A 19,266-nucleotide genomic window follows, 5' to 3' on the forward strand; every position below is an offset into this window, starting at 1 on the left:
TCTTCTAATGTCATGTAACTGAATATTTAAATATGTGAAGTGTTCCATTTGGATTATTATAGTCTCCATTTTTATTTTTCCAAGAATGTGAATGCTTCAGAGGCAGTGTCAACTGTCCCTAAGGAGTTTTTTATCTAATAGAAAAGGAAGTAAAAGGTAAAAACAATTTGCATCCCTGATATATGCTCAGTACCTTCATCTGGGGTGGGTATACTTCTATCAAGCTCATCTGCATATGATTTCCCTAAGGATATATGCTGCTCCTTTAGACTTCCAAATTTTTTTAAAGGCCCCAAAGTGTATTAAACTATAATGATTTTACCACCTATAATTGTTCAGAGAACATATTTTGTTCATTTGTTAAATATGCACCATTGCCTAGGGCTCTGGAGAGGGCACAATGAACATGTTCAAGTTGCTGCCAATCAGTCTCTGTTCTAGCACACCCTTCATTTTCTTGGCTACCTCGTGATTTGACTGCAGGTCTGAAATAATTTTATTCTATTAATACTTAAAGATTCTTTTGATATGGAAACATCATGAAGTCATTTTAAATAACTCATATTCAAAACAACACTCAATAAAAGTATTCATTATCTGTTATGATATCCCATTTGCTTTATCTATTCTTTTCTTAAGTTAATCTTATTGTATTTTTTCCATTACCATTTAGTCCCTTATTCCCCTCTCCTTAGCAATCATAGCACTGTTGTTCATGTCCATGAGTCCTTTTTCCTTTATGCTCAATTCCTCTACCCCTTCACCTACCCCACCAGCTGTCATCTTGCTTTCCATCAATGAATCTTCCCCATTTTCCTTGTTAGTTCAGATTGTTCATTAGATTTCACATATGAGTGAAATCATACGGTATTTATTTTTCTCTGACTGACTTATTTCACTTAACATAATGTTCAACAGGTCCATTCATACTGTTGCAAAGGGTAAAATTTTCTTCTTTTCTATGGCTGAGTAATAGTCCATTGTTTAAACATCCTATAGTTGTTTTATCCACTCCCCTACTAATGGACACTTGAGCTGCTTTTATTTCTTGGTGATTGTAAATAACACTGCAATGGACACAGGGGTGCTTATATTATTCTGAAGTAGTGTTTTAGGCTCCTTTGTATATATTCCCTGAAATGGCATAGCTGGGTTGAAAGACAGATCCATCTTGAATTTTTTGAGGTATCTTAATACTGCTTTCCACAGTGGCTGCACAAATCCACATTCCCACCAACAGTGCAAAAAGGTTCCCCTTTCACCACATCCTCGCTAGCACTTGTTTGTTAATTTATTGATGATAGTCATTGTGGTATTAATTTGCATTCCTCTGATGATTAGTGATCTTGAGCATCTTGTCATTTGTCTGTTGGCCATTTGTATGTCCTCTTTGGAGAAGTGTCTATTCAAGTTCTTTGCCCATTTTTAAATTTGTTTGTTTGGTTTTTTGATGTTGAGTTTTGTAAGATCTTTATAAATTTTGGATATTAACCTTTTCTCAGATGTATTGGTGAATTTGGTATCCCATTCTGTGGGTTGTCTCTTTATTTTGTTGATGATTTTCTCTGTCCTACAAAAACTTTTCAGTTTGATGTAGTCTCATTTATATATATTTTCTTTTGTTTCCTTGTCTGGGCGATATTACCTGATAAAATATTTCTTCAAGCAATGTCTGAGGTTTGGTTGCCTATGTTGTCTTTTACAATTTTTATGGTTTTGGGCTAAACAATTTAGTCTTTGATCCATTTTTAATTTATTCTTGTGTGTGGTGTAAGAAGGCAGTCTAGTTTCATTTTTCTGTATGTATCTGTCCAGTTTTGAATAAACTGTCCTTAGCTCATTGTATGTGCTTGCTTCTTCTGTAGAATATTAATTGACTATAAAGGTGTGGGTGTATATATGGGATCTCTCTTCTGTTCCATTGATCTATGAGTCTGTTTTTATGCCAGTATTGTGCAGTTTTGATTACTATGACCTTATAGTATAGTGTGATATTAAGTAGTGTGATTCCTCCAACTTTGTTCTTCTTTCTTAGGATTGCTGTTGCTATGCAGGGCCTCTTGTGGTTCCATATACAATTTTGAAATATTTGTTCTAGTTCTATGAAATACATCGTTGGAATCTTGATAGGAATTGTGTCAAATCTATAGATTGCTTTGGGTAGCACAGACATTTTAATGATGTTAATTCTTCTTATCCATGAACACTATATGTGCTTTCACTTATTTGTATTGTCTTCATTTTCTTTCTTCAGTGTCTTACATTTTTCTGAGTATAGGTCTTTTATGTCCTGGTTAGGTTTATTCCTAGGTATTTAATTCTTTTTGTTGCAATTGTGAATGGGTTTTTTTTTCTCAATTTCCCTTTCTGTTAGTTTGTTATTGGCATATAAAAATGCACTGATTTCTCGATATTAATTTTCTATTCTGCTACTTTCTTGAATTTATTTATCAGTTCTAGTAGTTTCTTGGTGGAATCCTTGGGGTTCTCTAAGTGCAATATCATGCCATCTGCAAATAAAGACAGTTTTACTTCTTCCTTTCTAGTTTGAATGCCTTTTACTTCTTCCAGTACTACATTAAGTAAGAGAGGTGAAAGCAGACATCTCTGTTGTGTTCTCCATCTTAAGTGGAATGCTTGTTAATTTTGCCAGTTGAATATGATGCTAGCAGTGGGTTTATCATAGATGGCCTTTATTTGTTTAGGTATGTTCATTCTAATTCCACTTTGCTGAGAGTTTTTGTCATAAATTGTGCTGGATATCAAATGATTTTTATGCTTCTATTGATATGACCATTGGTTTTTATCCTTCATTTTGTTTATGTGGTAAATTATATTTATGAATTTGCAAATGATATACCAATCTTGCATTCCCAGAATAAGCTCGACTTGATCATGGTGTATGATCTTTTTAATGTATTGCTGTATTTGGTTTGCTAATATTTTGTTGAGGATTTTAGCATCTTGGCTGGAAGATAGCAGAGGAGTGAGGGGAGGCGGCGCTTTCAGGCTCCTGAGACCCGCCTGTAGTTTGGACTAATTGCAGACAGAACATCTCAGTGAGCAGCTGGCAGGAGTCAAGCTTTGGCACTGCTGGATTAGAGAAAAAACATCTGGGAACAACCTGTTTAGTGAGGATAGCAGAGGAAAAAGGGATGAGACGGGATCCCTGACTGGGGTGGCTGCCCGAGCTGTGGCTGGAAGTACACAAAGGCTTTCTGGCCACCACAGGCTTCCCCAGAAAGGAGTCAGGAGGAAAGCAGATCTCTGCCCGCTGGCAGAGACAGGACTCGACCAGATGGCATTGGCGCTGAAGGACAGGAGACAGCGTACTGCTGTGCAAGTGAGAACATAATTTTTCCTTTATATATTTCTCTTGTGGACTGCGGAAAGAGGTGGAAAGTTTGGGGGTGGTAGGACATTCTTGAGGAGTGCAGGTGCAGAGGCACGCTCTTCCACTCCCCAACCCACCCCTTGGGTCACACAGGTACGCATAGGGAAGTGCCCTCATTCACTGGCCCAGGTGCGCGGGCCGCGAGTCCAGGTGCCCCTCGGTCACACCCCAACATACATAAGATCAGTGCCCCAACTGGCATAGGGAGGGCCCACTGGACACGCAGAACACCATGCGCAGACACCCCTGGCCAGCTCCAGTGGTTGCCAGGCTGGAGCACAGACCACGTGCTCAGGCTCTGCTCGTGCCCGCCTAGGTGGGTGCAGGAACAGTGGGCAGCAGTGACTCACAGGTGCTCAATTCCACTGTGCACAAGTGTCCAGGGCCCCACTCTAAAGGAGAGAGACCAACTCCTAGAGTGCAGCTCTGCAGGACTGAGACTAGCTCTTGGGCCACCTTGCACGCGCAAAGGCAACTCGGCTAGCTCCAACAGGCTCCAAAGGAACGCCCTGTGCTGGCCACCACAGGTGCACACTGCTGCTGCAAGGAACAGGAACCTCTGACCCGCCTCAATAGACCAGCTGTGGACATAAAAAAAGAAGACGACACACACAGGCTGAACTGAGTAAAAACATACTTTTTAAAAATTTTTTTCTTCCTTAAAGGGAGGGAAGGAGAAAGAAGAAATAAAACAAACAAACAACTATATCTCTAATCTGTTTCATACAATCTCTCCCTCTCATCGTTTCTCTTTAATTGTTGTTTATTTGTTTGTGTGTCTAGTTTAGCCTCCCTTTCACTCTAAATAAATAGAATATAACTACTATATAAATCTAATACTATACAATCCCACTTTCTTACTATATTCTGCATTCTTCCCTCCTTTTCTTCTATTGTTATTAACATACAATGTAAATATTACCTATTGTCTTGCATAGTCTCAACTATTATTAATCTATCATTCCCTCTCTCAAAAATCATAGTTTTCCTCCCTAAAAACAACTCTTATCTATTCTTCCTATGGTATAAAAGATCTAATCTCCCTACACTTATATTAATACTGGCTCGTTGGCTGACGATAGCGGGATAGAGGGTGGGGGATATTTTTGAGGGCATGGGTCTCCTGCCTGGGCTGTGTGTTTATGTTTTTTACAGCATCTCTACAAAAAAACTCAAGACAAAGTGGATAGAGCGACTCTTGGTCAACTATCCAGAAGGAAGATCCTACCAAGGAGCATCTGAAATAAAACCAGACAGCATAAACAAACGACATAAAAAGTAACCCAAGAACATCAGGCTCAGGAGATCAAAGAGACTGTACCACTGAAACCCCCAGATCTCCTATAAAGAATCTCATACCACAAAGGTGGGAAGTCAAAGCAGACAAACCCCCAAAATAAAAACAAACAAGAAGACTCCAACATGGTAAGATGGAGAAATAACCTCTCAATGAAAAGAAAAGAGGAATCCCCAGAAAGAGAGGTAGATGAAATAGACATAGCCCAAATGTCAGACACGGAATTCAAAACAATGGTGGTGGAGAAGCTGAATATACTCGACAACCTTAAAAACAACTATGACAACCTCCAAGGAAGTTACCAACAGCTCCAAGAAAATTACAGGGAACTTGCAGAGAACTACACCAGCATAAAAAAAGACACAGAAACTATTAACAAGAACCAGGAAGAAACGAAGAATTCAATCTCTGAACTGAAAAACACAGTAGAATCAGTCAAAAGCAGACTAAATGAAGCAGAGGATCGGATTAGTGAGTTAGAAGATAGTGTAGAGAAAAATTCTCAGACAGTACAGCAAAGTGAAAAAAGATTGAAAAAGTACGAAGAAGAAATAAGGGAATTACAGGATAGCATAAGGAAAAACAATATCAAAATAATTGGAATTAAAGAGAGATCAGAAGAACAAGGAATAGAAAAACGGATAGGAGAAATAGTGACAGAAAATTTTCCCAACCTGATGAGAGAAAAAGTTATACAAGTTCAGGAAGCACAGAGAGTTCCAATGAAGAGAAACCCAAAAAAACCCACTCCAAGACACATCGTAATTAAAATGGCAATGTTCAAAGACAATGAGAGAATCCTAAAAGCAGCAAGAGAAAAACAGCAAACAACATACAAGGGAGCTCCGATAAGGCTATTGACCGATTTCTCAACAGAAACATTACAAGCCAGAAAGAAATGGTCAAAAATATTTCAAGCAATGATAAACAAAGTCCTACAACCAAGAATATTCTACCCAGCAAGGCTCTCATTCAAAATGGAAGGTGAAATAAGAAGTTTCTCAGGCAAAGGAAGACTAAAAGAATACATCATCACCAAACCAGCATTGCAAAAGATGCTAAAGAGAATGTTCTAAGAAAAAGAAGGAAAAAAAAAAAAAAGAGGAGAAGAACAAAGGTACAAAGGGAAATGAATAAATACACATCAATAATAACCTTAAATGTAAATGGGTTAAATGCTCCACTTAAAAGACATAGGGTAACAGAATGGATAAGAAAACAGGACCCACATATTTTCTGTCTACAAGAAACACACCTCAAAACAAAAGATTTACATAGACTGAAAGTAAAGGGATATTAAAAAATATTCCAAGCAAACGGACCTGAAAAAAAAGTCGTGGTAGCAGTCCTCATATCAGACAAAATGGATTTCAAAGCAAGGGCAATAAAAAGAGACAAAGAATGACATTTCATAATATTTAAAGGAACAATTCATTAAGAAGATATAACACTGATAAACATATATGCACCCAACATAGGAGCACCCAAATACATAAAGAAAATACTAGAAGACCACAAGAAGGATATTAACAGCAACACACTCATAGTAGGGGACTTTGGCACTCCATTATCAACAATAGATAGATCTTCAACGCAAAGAAACACCAAGGATATACAGGCATTGAACAACTCACTAAACCACATGGACTTAACTGATATATATAGAACCTTCCACCCCAAAGAAGCAAAATATACATTCTTTTCAAATGCACATGAGACATTTTCAAAGATAGACCACATGATAGGACACAAAACAAGCCTCAAGAAATTCAAGGAAACTGAAATTATATCAAGCATCTTTTCAGACCACAATGTGTTGAAACTAAAAAACGACCTCAGAAAAAAAAATCAAAGACACCCAGACTCATGGAGAATGAATAACACGCTATTAAATAATGAATGGGTTAACAATGACATCAAAGAAGAAATCAAGAAATTTCTGGAAACTAATGATAATGAACACACGACAGCCTAAAACCTATGGGATACAGCAAAATCAGTCCTAAGAGGGAAGTTCATAGCAATACAGGCATATCTGAAAAGGATAGAAGAATCTCAAATAAAAAAATCTAACCCTAAAGCTAAAAGAACTAGAACAACAACAACAAACAAAGCCTAGGGCAAGCAGAAGGAAGGAAATCATCAAGATCAGAGCAGAATTAAATGACATAGAGACTAAACAAACAATTCAAAAGATCAACAAAACTAGTAGCTGATTCTTCGAAAAAATAAACAAAATTGAGAAGCCTGTAGCCAGGCTCATCAAGAACAAAAGAGAGAAGACCCAAATAAACAAAATCAGAAATGAGAGAGGAGAAATCACGACTGATACCACAGAAATAAAAAGGATTGTAAGAAATTACTACAAACAACTGTATGACAAGGAATTTGACAACCTAGAAGAAATGGACAAATTTCTAGAAACATATAACCTTCCAAAACTGAATCAAGAAGAAGTAGAAAGTCTCAACAGACCAATAGCAAAGAAGGAAATTAAAACAGCAATCAAAAATCTTCCTGCACACAAAGCCCTGGACCGAATGGCTTCACAGGCAAATTTTACAAAACATTTAGGGAAGAACTAACTCCTACCCTCCTCAAACTATTCCAAAAAATCCAAGAAGAGGGGAACATCCCAAACTCTTTCTATGAAGCCAGTATTACCCTAATTCCAAAACCAGGTCAAGACACAACAAAGAAAGAAAATTACAGGACAATATCAGTGATGAACATAGATGCTAAAATCCTCAACAAAATATTGGCAAACAGAATCCAGCAATACATCAAAAAGATCATACGCCACGATCAAGTGGGTTTCATCCCAGGGATGCAAGGATGGTTTAATATTCACAAATCAATAAATATAATACATCACCTAAACAAAATGAAAGACAAAAATCACATGATCATATCAATAGATGCAGAAAAAGCATTTGATAAAGTACAACACCCATTTATGATGAAAACACTCAGCAAAATGGGAATAGAGGGAGCATACCTTAACGTAATTAAGGCTATATATGAGAAGCCTGAAGCCAACATCATACTCAATGGTCAAAAACTGAAAGCATTCCCCCTGAATTCAGGAACTAGACAAGGCTGTCCACTCTCTCCACCCCTATTCAACATAGTGTTGGAAGTCCTAGCCACAGCAATCAGACAAGAAAAAGAAATAAGAGGCATCCAAACTGGGAAGGAAGAAGTAAAACTATCATTATATGCAGGTGACATGATAGTATTCCTAGAAAACCCTATAAACTCCACTAAAAGACTACTCAATATAATAAGTGATTTTGGCAAAATAGCTGGGTACAAAATAAATATACAGAAATCTAAGGCATTTCTGTACACCAACAATAAAATATCAGAGACAGAGACAAAAAAATATACCATTTACCATAGCAACAAGAAAAATAATGTACCTAGGAGTAAACTTAACCAAAGAGATAAAAGACTGCTACTTGGAAAACTACATAACACTGAAGAAAGAAATTAAGGAAGATACAAATAAATGAAAGCAAATACCATGTTCTTGGATGGGAAGAATCAACATCATCAAAATGGCCATACTACCCAAAGCAATTTACAGATTCAATGCAATCCCCATTAAAATACCAACAAATCAACAAACAACAGTGTTGGCGAGGATGTGGAGAAATGGGAACCTTACTGCACTGTTGGTGGGAATGCAGACTGGTGCAGCCACTATGGAAAACAGTATGGAATTATCTCAAAAAACTAAAAATGGAACTGCCTTTTGAACCAGCGATTCCACTGCTAGGACTATATGCGAAAAATCCTAAAACACTTATTAAAAAGAACTTATGCACCCCTATGTTCATTGCAGCACTGTTTACAATAGCTAAGTGCTGGAAACAGCCTAAGTGCCCATCTGTAGATGAGTGGATCAAAAAACTGTGGTACATTTACACTATGGAGTACTATGTAGCAGAAAGAAAGAAGAAACTCCTGCCATTTGCAACAACATGGATGGAACTAGAGAGAATTATGCTTAGTGAAATAAGCCAGGCAAAGAAAGAAAAATACCATATGATATCACCTAATACAGGAAACTAAAGAACAACACAAACAAGCGAACTAAATAGGGCAAAGAGCATAATAGCATTCAAAAGGGGGGAGGAGGGGAGGGAGAGAAGGGGGATAAGTAAGGGAAGGGTTTAGTCAAAGAACGTGTATAAATGACTCATGGACATGGACAACAGGGAGGGATATGATTGTGGGAGAAGGGGTGGGCTGGGTGGGGAAGAGAAATTGGGGAAAAATGGGACAACTGTAATTGAAAATCTAAAAAATAAAAAAATATATATTTAAAAAATAAAAATATAAAATAAATAAAAAATAAATAAATTAATTAATTTAAAAAAGTTTTTAGCATCTTTGTTCATTGGGAATATTGGCCTATAATTTTCTTTCTTTGTAGTGTCTTTATCTGGTGTTTGAGTTAGGATAATGCTGGCCTCATAAAATGAATTTTAGGAAATAGTTTGAGGTGTTAATTCTTCTGAGAATGTTTTTCAAAATTCATCTGTGAAGCCATGCTGTCCAGGGCTTTTGTTTGTTGGGATTTTTTTGATTACTGCTTCCATTTTACTAGGTATAATCTTTCTATTCAGATTCTTCCAGACTTAGTTTTGAAAGATTGTTATGTTCCTAGGAATTTATCCATTTCATCCAGGTTGTCCATTTTTCATAATATTTTCTTAGAATCCTTTGTATTTCTTTGATGTCAGTTGTTGTTTTTTTCTCATTCATTTCTGATTTTATTTATTTGGGTCCTCTTTTTTTTTTCTTGATGAGTCTGGTCAAAGGTTTATCAATTTTGTTTATCTTTTTGAAGAACCACCACTTGGATTCATTGATTTTTTTGTATCATTTTTTAGACTCTATTTTGTTCACATCTGCTCTGATCTTTATTATTTTTTTCTTTCTATTTACTTCAGGCTTTCTTTGTTGTTCTTTTTCAAGTTCTTTTAAGTGTAAAGTTGGATTGTTTATTTGAGCTTTTTCTTGTCTTTTGAGATAGGCCTATAATACTATTAATTTCCCTCTTAAGATTGCTTTCCCAGGGTCCAACAGATTTAAGATTGTTGTCCTCATTTTCAATTGGTTTCAAGGTATCTTTTGATTTCTTCCTTGATTTCATTGTTCACCCATTCATTGTTTAATAACATGTTATTTAGCTTCCATGCCTTTGTGTGTTTTTTAGTCTTGTGATTGTGTTCTAGTTTCATAGCATGTGGTCAGACAAGATGCTTGATTTGATTTCAATCTTCCTAAATTTTTTGAGACTTGTTTTGTGTTCTAACTTGTGGCTTATCCTAGAAAACATTTCATGTAAACTAGAAAAGTATGTATATTCTGCTGATTTTGGGTGAAATGTTGTGAAGATATCAATTAAATCCATTTGATCTAGTGTATTGTTTAAGGCTGCTATCTCCTTGTTGATTTTCTGTCTGGAAGATCTATCCATTGAAGTCAATGGGGTGTTAAAATTTCTGACTATGACTGTGTTTCATCTATTCTTTATATTATATTGAAGATCTGACTCTAATGTACATTTAACAAAGTGGGGAAGCACATACCAAAAGCTTACTTCAATTTATGGATGCTTTTGAATTACATATAACTTTTTGCAATCTAGCAGAGAATGCAACCAGGAATAGTAAATGGGAATAAAATTAGAGACACATATGGAGGGGTTGAAAAGGGTGAAGGGATTAAGTACAAAGTGCCAGTTATATAAACAGTCACAAGAATGAAAGTACATCATATGGAATTGTATACACAGAAGCATGCCTCCATCCTTCTCTTCACTTCCAGATTCCCTGACTCCATGGATTAAGTCCTTTAATATAAAATGAGTTAAATACCTATTATCTTGTGAACTCTTTACACTGAGTGCTAAACCTTCATAAAAGTCTAATTATAACAATATTATAAGCATTCCAATTTTTCAGATGGTTAAAATGAGACCAAAGATAACAGTTAATAAATGATAGATTTGGTCTTTTCTATCCTTTTCTATACTTAAATGTACATTTCCTGTTCTACATTAATTACAAGCCAAGTTTTGTTTTGTTTTTTTAATATCAGCCTTTCAAAGCCCAGCAAGACATAGAATAGTTTAGAATATTATATGAAAGCTAACTCTAAGGATTGTGCAGTTGAACAACAACAACAACAACAACAAAACTCAAGAAAATAAATTTTACTATTATCCCCTGGGAAAAATCTAACATTAAAAATAATTAATAAATAAATAATTGTATACATTAATAAAGAGTCACAGCTTATTTTTCAATTTTGACTTTCATGTTTCCTTTATAATTTCATGTCCACATTAGTCAGTCTTTCCAGAAAGTGTGGGAGTGCTCAGAAATAGGTATAAGACTCCTGTCAAGTTTAACTCCATTATTACATTTTTCTTCTAACTCAGGAAACCAATGACCTAGAGCTTTGATTGAGTAATTGCCATAACACCATTCCATTTAGACAGGTCATTTGAAAGATGTGACTTAATTAGAAACTTAGCACCTTTTCTAGCCCATGGTTTGGTCAAGAAGAAGAATCACATGAGTGACTCTGAAACCCTGTCCCTATTCTAAATGTGCAGGAGAAGCTGGGGAAGCAGCTTCAGGGAAGCACCCAGAACCACAGGGAACACAGAGAGTGCTTCTCAGCTTTGGGGTCCTGGTGCACTGGATAAAGGTTGAAGGGAGACACCTTGATGGTCTTGGAAACACCCTCAGCCTTTGGTTGACCTCATCTGTACAGTAGCCCTCAGCAAGCAATGACACTGACCACAGTGTGAGGCACTAAAGCATATGCGTGGTGTCACCTTCAGTCATGGCAAAAGAAAAACGAGAACAAGTCTCCTCCTATGTCACACATGACTGCTAGAAGTCACCCTTTGTTTCCATCAGTGGTCTCCTTTTGTTGATATTTGATCATAATTATATAATAATAAAAGTAAAAAGCAAATATCAGGTGGGGGAAGGGTCTGAAAAACAAAACAAAACAAATACCAATTAAAAACAAAAACATATTACAAAGCAGAAATATCTATTATTTTAGTGTACAGATAAAATAACAAAAAGATTAAACAACTCCTCCCTTTTATATAAGTATGTTTCTACTATTAATTTTTTCTAGTCATTTGAAAGACACACTTGTAGCAATAATGAGGGACAGGGTTAGAGTATTTCTAGGGCCCTTCTTACCTTAACACTTGATTATTTCATGACTACAATACCATAGGTTCTTATCTATTTGTATATTTCATGGGCAACAAAGAAATTCTAGCTGTATCAGGTATGTGCGATATTAAAATTCAAATTAACTTTCCTGACCATCAGTAACAAAATTCAGAGAGAGCTAAATTTTCCAGTTGAAACCATCTCCCCACCCACAACTCAAGGCTGCTAAGTGGACCTAATTATCTATGACCCATATCCAGTGTTTCAGGGCTTGGCAAAGTAGGTTCACAATTGTGAGTATGGAAACACAGAGTTAATAAAGCTGTTGTAATAATCGTAACTTGCATGCCTTTGTCCACACAGACAACTGTAAACCTACTTTTGCTCACCTCTATATTCTACTATAATATTGCACAAGAACCTTAGCATTTTTAAGATATTGTAGGCCAGTAATTCTCCTAACTGAGAAACATTTTAATAGATCATACTTAAAAAACATGATCAAAGTGGAAAAATAATGATAATATTTGTAAGGAGATCAACAGAGAAAAGGTCACTACATTTGTTTTTCTTGATCAGGGAAAAAAGGCAAATTCTGGTTCAGATATCCAAAAGCAATGTGTGGTGGGCAAATGCAACACCTGGGTTAGTGGGCATGAGAACCAGAACAACTTCCCCTGGAAATGTTCTTATATGTCAGTTTTGACCAAGACAGACCATCTAGTTCCATATTCTTCTCTATGACTTTAATTTTCTTCTATGAATTTAACACACAAAAAGCATTTCTGCCATATAAACACAGATTCTAAACAAGGTCTCGTCTTCTGCTTTGCAAACATATAGTTACCCCAGTCCTCCTTTGTTAGGAAAGGTATAAGGGCCTCCTTAGGTACACACAGATATTATAAAAACTCCAACATTGGCACAGGGGGAGATTAAATGATGAGTTATTAATTTTTTATATCATATGGAATGATATATTTACATCTTAAAGTCAGTTACATACCCATTATGTTAACTTTTGAGTTTTTTAAAATTTATTTTCCTCAGAATTTTATGGTTTGTAGAATCAATTTAGCTGCTAAATAATGATTAAATATAAGTAGTCATGGTATGCTCACTATTTTCACATGCATAAATTAAATAATAGAAGAGAGTACAAAATTAAATAGCTATGTTGTTAAATATTAACTCAAAAACATTTTAAAGACTGTCTTTAATTTTACCTATTAAAAAAAATGTTATAGACTTTTACTGAAGAAAGTGGTATAAGTAAATGTGGTACTTGAATCCTCCCACAATCACATTAAAATTACAACTAAACTAACAGCCTGATCTGGTTGAATGGAAGTCCTGCTACTAGGGAAGTAAAGAAGAAGCCACACTGAAACTGGAAGGAGGAGCAGAGATTTCGAAAGGGTTGGTCTAACACCCATGTGAGATGAATAAATATCAGGATGGATATATCAAATGCAGAGGTTCCACCCGACAGTGGAGGGTCCCAGCCCTACACCAGGCCCACCATCCCAGGGTTCCAGTGCCAGGAAGAGAAGTCCCCATAACTTCTAGATGTAAAAGCAAGAGGGGATTGTGGCTGAGTGAGAAGAAGGCTCCTGGAGCTCCAGCCAGTTCCTCTTACTTGTACACGCTCTCTTTGAGCTCTAGCATTGAGGCAGCAGCTTGGAATGCACCAGAGACATACAGGGAAGAACTGAGTTGACAAGTATCAGGGTGAGAGCTGGGGGAGGGCAGCTTTATCCCAGACAAAAGTGCTGGCAAAGGCCATTGTCCCTTTGATGAGCCCCATCTCCCCAGAGTCAGCTGGTGCATACCATATCTGAGTGTCCATCAACCTGGCTCACACTGTTAGCCCAGGAACAGCACAAGTAGCAGCCATCTGCAGATCACTTTGTAGCCCATGCCAGGTGGCCCCAGGAAGAGCACAGGTGGTGGCTGACCTTGACCTATACCTCCTGGGAGGCTGCAGAGCTGAAGCACCTGGTGGGCAGCTTAAGACCACATCAAAGCCCCACCACCCAACCACCTCCACAAGCAACACACTCAAGGGACAGACTCAGTGGGTACCAGAGCCTTGTTTAAGTAAGTCCTATTCTGTGGGGAAGGATGCTGCACAACTGATCCTCCATGGTGGGCACAGCCAGTCCTTACAGCTGATCAGCCTGGGAGTAAATTCTTCCTATTGATGGGCCAACAGCTATTAAATCTCAACTAAAATAAGAGGGTGCAGACAACTCACACAGAGACACACTAGGATGCCCAGCCTGGATGATCAGGGAGGTCATGTCATTAGACCCTACAGAACACCTATTACATAAGCCAATCTACCAAGCCCGGGAGACATCGCAGCTCTATCTAACACTTAGAAGCAAACACAGGGAAACTGCCAAAATGAGGATACAGAAGAACATGTCCCAAATACAAACACTCCAGAAAAAGAACTAAACAAAATGAAACGAGCAATCTACCAGATGCAGAGTTCAAAACACTGATTATATGAATGCTCAATGAACTTAGGGGAAGAGTAGATGAACTTAATGAGAACTTGAACAAAGAAATAGAAAACATAAAAACAGAAGTAAAAAACATAAAAAAGAACCAGTCAGAAATGAAGAATACATGACAGGGAATCAATAAGTACAGCAGATGAAGCTGAGAATCAAATCAGCAATTTGGAATATAAGGAAGCAAAAAAAAAAAAAAAAAACACCAAATAAGAATAGCCAAAAAATAAATAAATAAAACGGAAGACCTTGTTTACCAGGAAAAACCAAATAGCAGATGATGCTGGTGTTGCAGGAGGGCCTGGAGGCCCCAGCGGCCCTGGAATGGGAGGCTGCGGCAGCTTCCATGGAGGATTTGGCAGCAGCAGCCAGGGCCGAGGTCATGGCTGGGGTTGGGGTCATGGTAGAGACCATGGAGCTTGTGGAGGCAAAACCAAGGACAAGGAGTGGATACCTGCCACCAAGCTGGGCCGCCTGGTCAAGGACATGAAAATAAAGTCCCCGAAGGAGATCTGTCTTTCTCTGCTCATCAAATAATTTGAGATCATTGACTTTTTCTTGGGGGCATCCCTCAAGGATCAGGTTTTGAAGATTATGCCCATGCAAAAGCAGACACATGCAGGTCAGAGGACCTAGTTCAAGGCATTTGTCACCATTGAGGACTACAATGAACAGGTTGGTCTGGGTGTTCAGTCCTCAAAGGAAGTAGCCACTGCCATCTGCAGGGCCATCATCCTAGCCAAGCTCTCTATTGCCCCCGTGCTGTGAGACCACTGGGGGAACAAGATTGGCAAGCCCCACACCATGCCTTGCATGGTGACTAGGTGCTGTGGCTCTGTGCTGGTGCACCTCATCCCTGCCCCCAGGAGCACTGGCATTGTCTCAGCCCCTGTGCCCAAGAAGCTGCTGCTGATGACTGGTACCAATGACTGCTATACCTCAGCCAGGGGCTGCACTACCAGTCTGGACAAATTTTCCAAGATCATCTTTGATGCCATCTCTAAGACTTACAGCTATCTCTGGAAAGAGACTGTGTTCACCAAGTCTCTCTATCAGGAATTCACTGACCGTCTTGTAAAGACCCACACCAGAGTTTCTTTGCAGAGGACTCAGGCTCCAGCTGTGACCACCACATAATTTTATACAAGGAAAATAAAGTGAATTAAGCCTGTTTAAAAAAAAAGAATCAGAAAACATGAGGATAGTGTAAAGGGCCTCTGGGATAACTTCAAGCATGCCAACATTCACATTATAAGGGTGCTGTAAGGAGAACAGAGGGAGTAAGAAATTGCAATACTATTTAAAAAAATGACAGAATACTTTATTAACCTGGTGATGGAAATAGACATACAAGTCCAGAAAGCACAAAGTCACAAAGAAGATGAACCTAAAGAGAACCACACCAAGACACATCATAATTAAATTGCAAAAGATAAAAGACAGAGAATATTAAAAGCATCAAGAGAAAATTAGTTAGTTACCTACAAGGCAGCTCCCATAAGACTTGCAGCTGATTTTTCAACAGAAACTTTGTAGACAAAATGGATTGGCAAAAAATATTCAAAGTGATGAAAAGTAAGGACCTACACCATAGATTACTCTATCCAGAAAAGCTATCATTTATAATTGAAGGACATATAATGAGCTTCCCAGAAGAGAAAAAGCTTAAGGGGTTCATTACCAAGCCAGTATTACATGAAATGTTAAAGGGTCTTCTTTAAGAAGAAAAAAAGGTTAAAAAATGATAATAAATGCATATCTATCAACAGTTAAATCTGAAAAGCAAAATGAAAAGCAGAAAAGAAACAGACTCATATATGCAAAGAACATTTTGATGGTTGCCAGAAGCGAGGGGATTGGGAGGATGGGTGAAAAAGGTGAAGGGATAAAGCCATACAAATTGGTGGTTACAGAATGGTCATGGGGATGTTACAACACAGCACCAGGAATATAGACAATATTCTAATAGCTATGTATGGTGTCAGATAGGTATGAGATTTATCGGGATGATCACTTAGTAAATTATATAATATCTAATCACTATGTGTACACCTGAAACTAAAATAATACTGTATGTCATCTGTACTTGAAAAATAAAATGTTTCAAAAAATAAATAAAACACATTTTTAAAAACTTCACAAAAGGGTATTGTGAGGATTTTTTATTCATAATATTATGAGAAACAGCTTAGAGTAAATATTGGGCATGTGTGTGTCAGAGTAAGAGATAAATTTCTATGTATTAGGGAGAAAGAAAAAGCATGCACTGGACTAAATTCTTTTGTCTCAGGGATTTGACAATTAGGAGAGCAGAGAAAAGAGCAATTACAGGGAAGGAAATGAAGCAACTTGAAATAAATTAATGGCATGGGTGTGTCGCGGAGAGCCTTAGGAAAGTTCCTCACACATATCAGGTCTCAGTTTCCTCAATTCTACATAGTGCAATGGCATCTCATCAGATGGTTGTAAGGAAGGGAGATGGTATTTTTACAAGTATGTCTCACATGTTCCTCTCTTCATAAATCTGAGTTGCTTATTCTCAGTGAAATACATTAGCATTTTGTGTCTGACATTCCAGTTTGCATGTCCCAGAACTTACAGGAAGTCAGGAACCCAACAGGAACCACCCCCAGGCTGTATGTGTATCTCAAGAGCAATGAAGCCTTATAGAAGCATTCTACACACCTTCAGCCACTGTCGTCAGTGGAGTTGACACTCAGAAGCAAGGCTACTTGTTTTAGACTAATAGACATTTATAAATAACAAGGACATTGCATTTCCTTGGCAACCTTTATATTTATGCTCCAAAAAATTTAACCTAAAAATCATCACTATAGGAAGAGATTAGTGCTTTAGGGAAAAATAACCTTAAAGGATATGTCTCAAGTGGCCATAAAAAAGTCCTTATACCTTAATGAAACAAGGTGATAAATACAACACAGAGCAAAAAAAAAAAATCAACAATATTGTACACATTTGAAATCAATAATAATGGGTATTGTAGAGTTAATTTCAATTTACCATCTCTTGTTAATTAGAACTTTTGAAAGGTCACTAGTCCCCAAAGTGTCATTAAGACAGATAATATGAATGCTAAGAATATTTGTTGACCTTCCATCCACTAGAATATTATGATTTAATTGTTGATTTCTAGTTTCTGAATCTCAGTATGATTTTAAAGATGTACAATAACTTGAATATTTGAGAAATACAGAGTTTTGGGTGATTTTTATTTAACCAATATCATAGAAACAGAGTCCCCTTCTTTCTCACTCCATTTTTGAATTGTTTATGCCAGGTAAATTGGACATAAATCCTCCAACACCTCAATCCCTTCCCTCCTCACTAATGCACATGGAATACAATTTAAGTTTTACATCCCTGGAACCATGTAAAAGCCACGTTTGAAAAAAATTCTATTTATGCCCTAAAATAAACCAGACTTATTACATTTTTTAAATTAAGAAGACATATTTAAATTGAGATTCCAATGCTTGTAAGAGAGAGAATATATCCTTGGCATAGGAAAGGAGATGGAATTAGAGAAGTCACTGAGTTCATGAAAACCTTAATCTGGATCCTTAGTGGCAGTGATATACCTCATAGCAGGGGATCCCTAATAAATTTTAAAGTCATTTCTATAAACTCATAAATATCTGGTGCTAATAACATTTGGCTTTTTGATATTTTTTAAAATTCTCAAGGCCTATTTACTCAACAAAGATTTATGAAAAACTACTCCGTGCTCAAAACTGTACTGGGTTTTAATGAAAGATAACATACAAGAAAGAAACACGGTCCATGCCTTGGGAATATTTTGATTTACAAAGACTGCCAAAATCTAGATATTACAAAAATCAAAATGTAATTACTAAAGCAAACCATATAATCAGGTGCATAATAACATGAAATTACAAACTCAAGAATGTAGAAGATCAGTGGGTACTTACTATCTTCTTCCCATTGGTGCTGACACAGAGGGTGCAAACCACTCACCCAAGGACAACATGCTAGTTCATGGCAGAGTTCAGACTCAAAATTGACCTCAAAATTTTAATTTAAATACTTTACCACTGAAAAATTTTAAATAATTTAAACAGTATTCTAATTCAGCGTTTACTAATTGGAAAAAAGATAGCTTTAAGGGATCAAGGTCACAAGTGGACCTTAACAGGAATCAGAATACTTTGTGCATTTGTTAAGTGAAAATAAAAAACATAACACACCAAATAAAAGGAAAGTCAACAATATTTTGCACACTTTAAAATACTCATAAACAAGTTTCACAACATGATTTGGACCTCCAGACATGAGCATTTCTCACTTCTTCAATAAGATTTCAATCTCATAATTAGAATTAATACCAATGCCAGTCAGATCAGTCAAACTATATTGGAGGTATGGCTAAGCTGGCTAGTTAGATAATTATTTACCATTCTTGAAATTCAGAGAGAACAATTTAAATATATTCCTTATAAAACATTTGAAAAATAATGACTTGTAGGCATATATAAAACTATTCCCTTCATTCATTATTCCCAGGGAGAATATGAAATAGGACTACAAGGACTGATATATAATTAACCAGAATTTTAAACCAGCTTTGTCTTTTCTCCTTCCCTCAACAAGCTAGCAAATAAATATGATTTATATAAAAGTTCATATAAAATAAAGAAGGTGGAGGACACTGGAAAGAACCAGAGTAGGCTTCTTGGGGGAGATATTCAGCAACATTTATATGTTGGGGATCACGAAAGAAAGTTTCACCATAATGGAGGAAAGTATTTGCGAATAATATAACCGAGAAGGGTCCAGAATACATAGAAAACTTTTATA

General features: G+C 36.9%; 1 pseudogene; it reads left to right on the top strand.

The window, feature by feature from the left end:
• Window positions 1-15,567, top strand: part of LOC150004446 (small ribosomal subunit protein uS5 pseudogene) — a 142,103-nt pseudogene extending 126,536 nt beyond the window's left edge.
• Window positions 15,568-19,266: the final 3,699 nt, after the last annotated feature.

Source organism: Furipterus horrens, unplaced genomic scaffold (genome assembly GCF_987537825.1).
Source record: "Furipterus horrens unplaced genomic scaffold, mFurHor1.1.pri manual_scaffold_7, whole genome shotgun sequence".
Lineage (NCBI taxonomy): Eukaryota > Metazoa > Chordata > Mammalia > Chiroptera > Furipteridae > Furipterus > Furipterus horrens.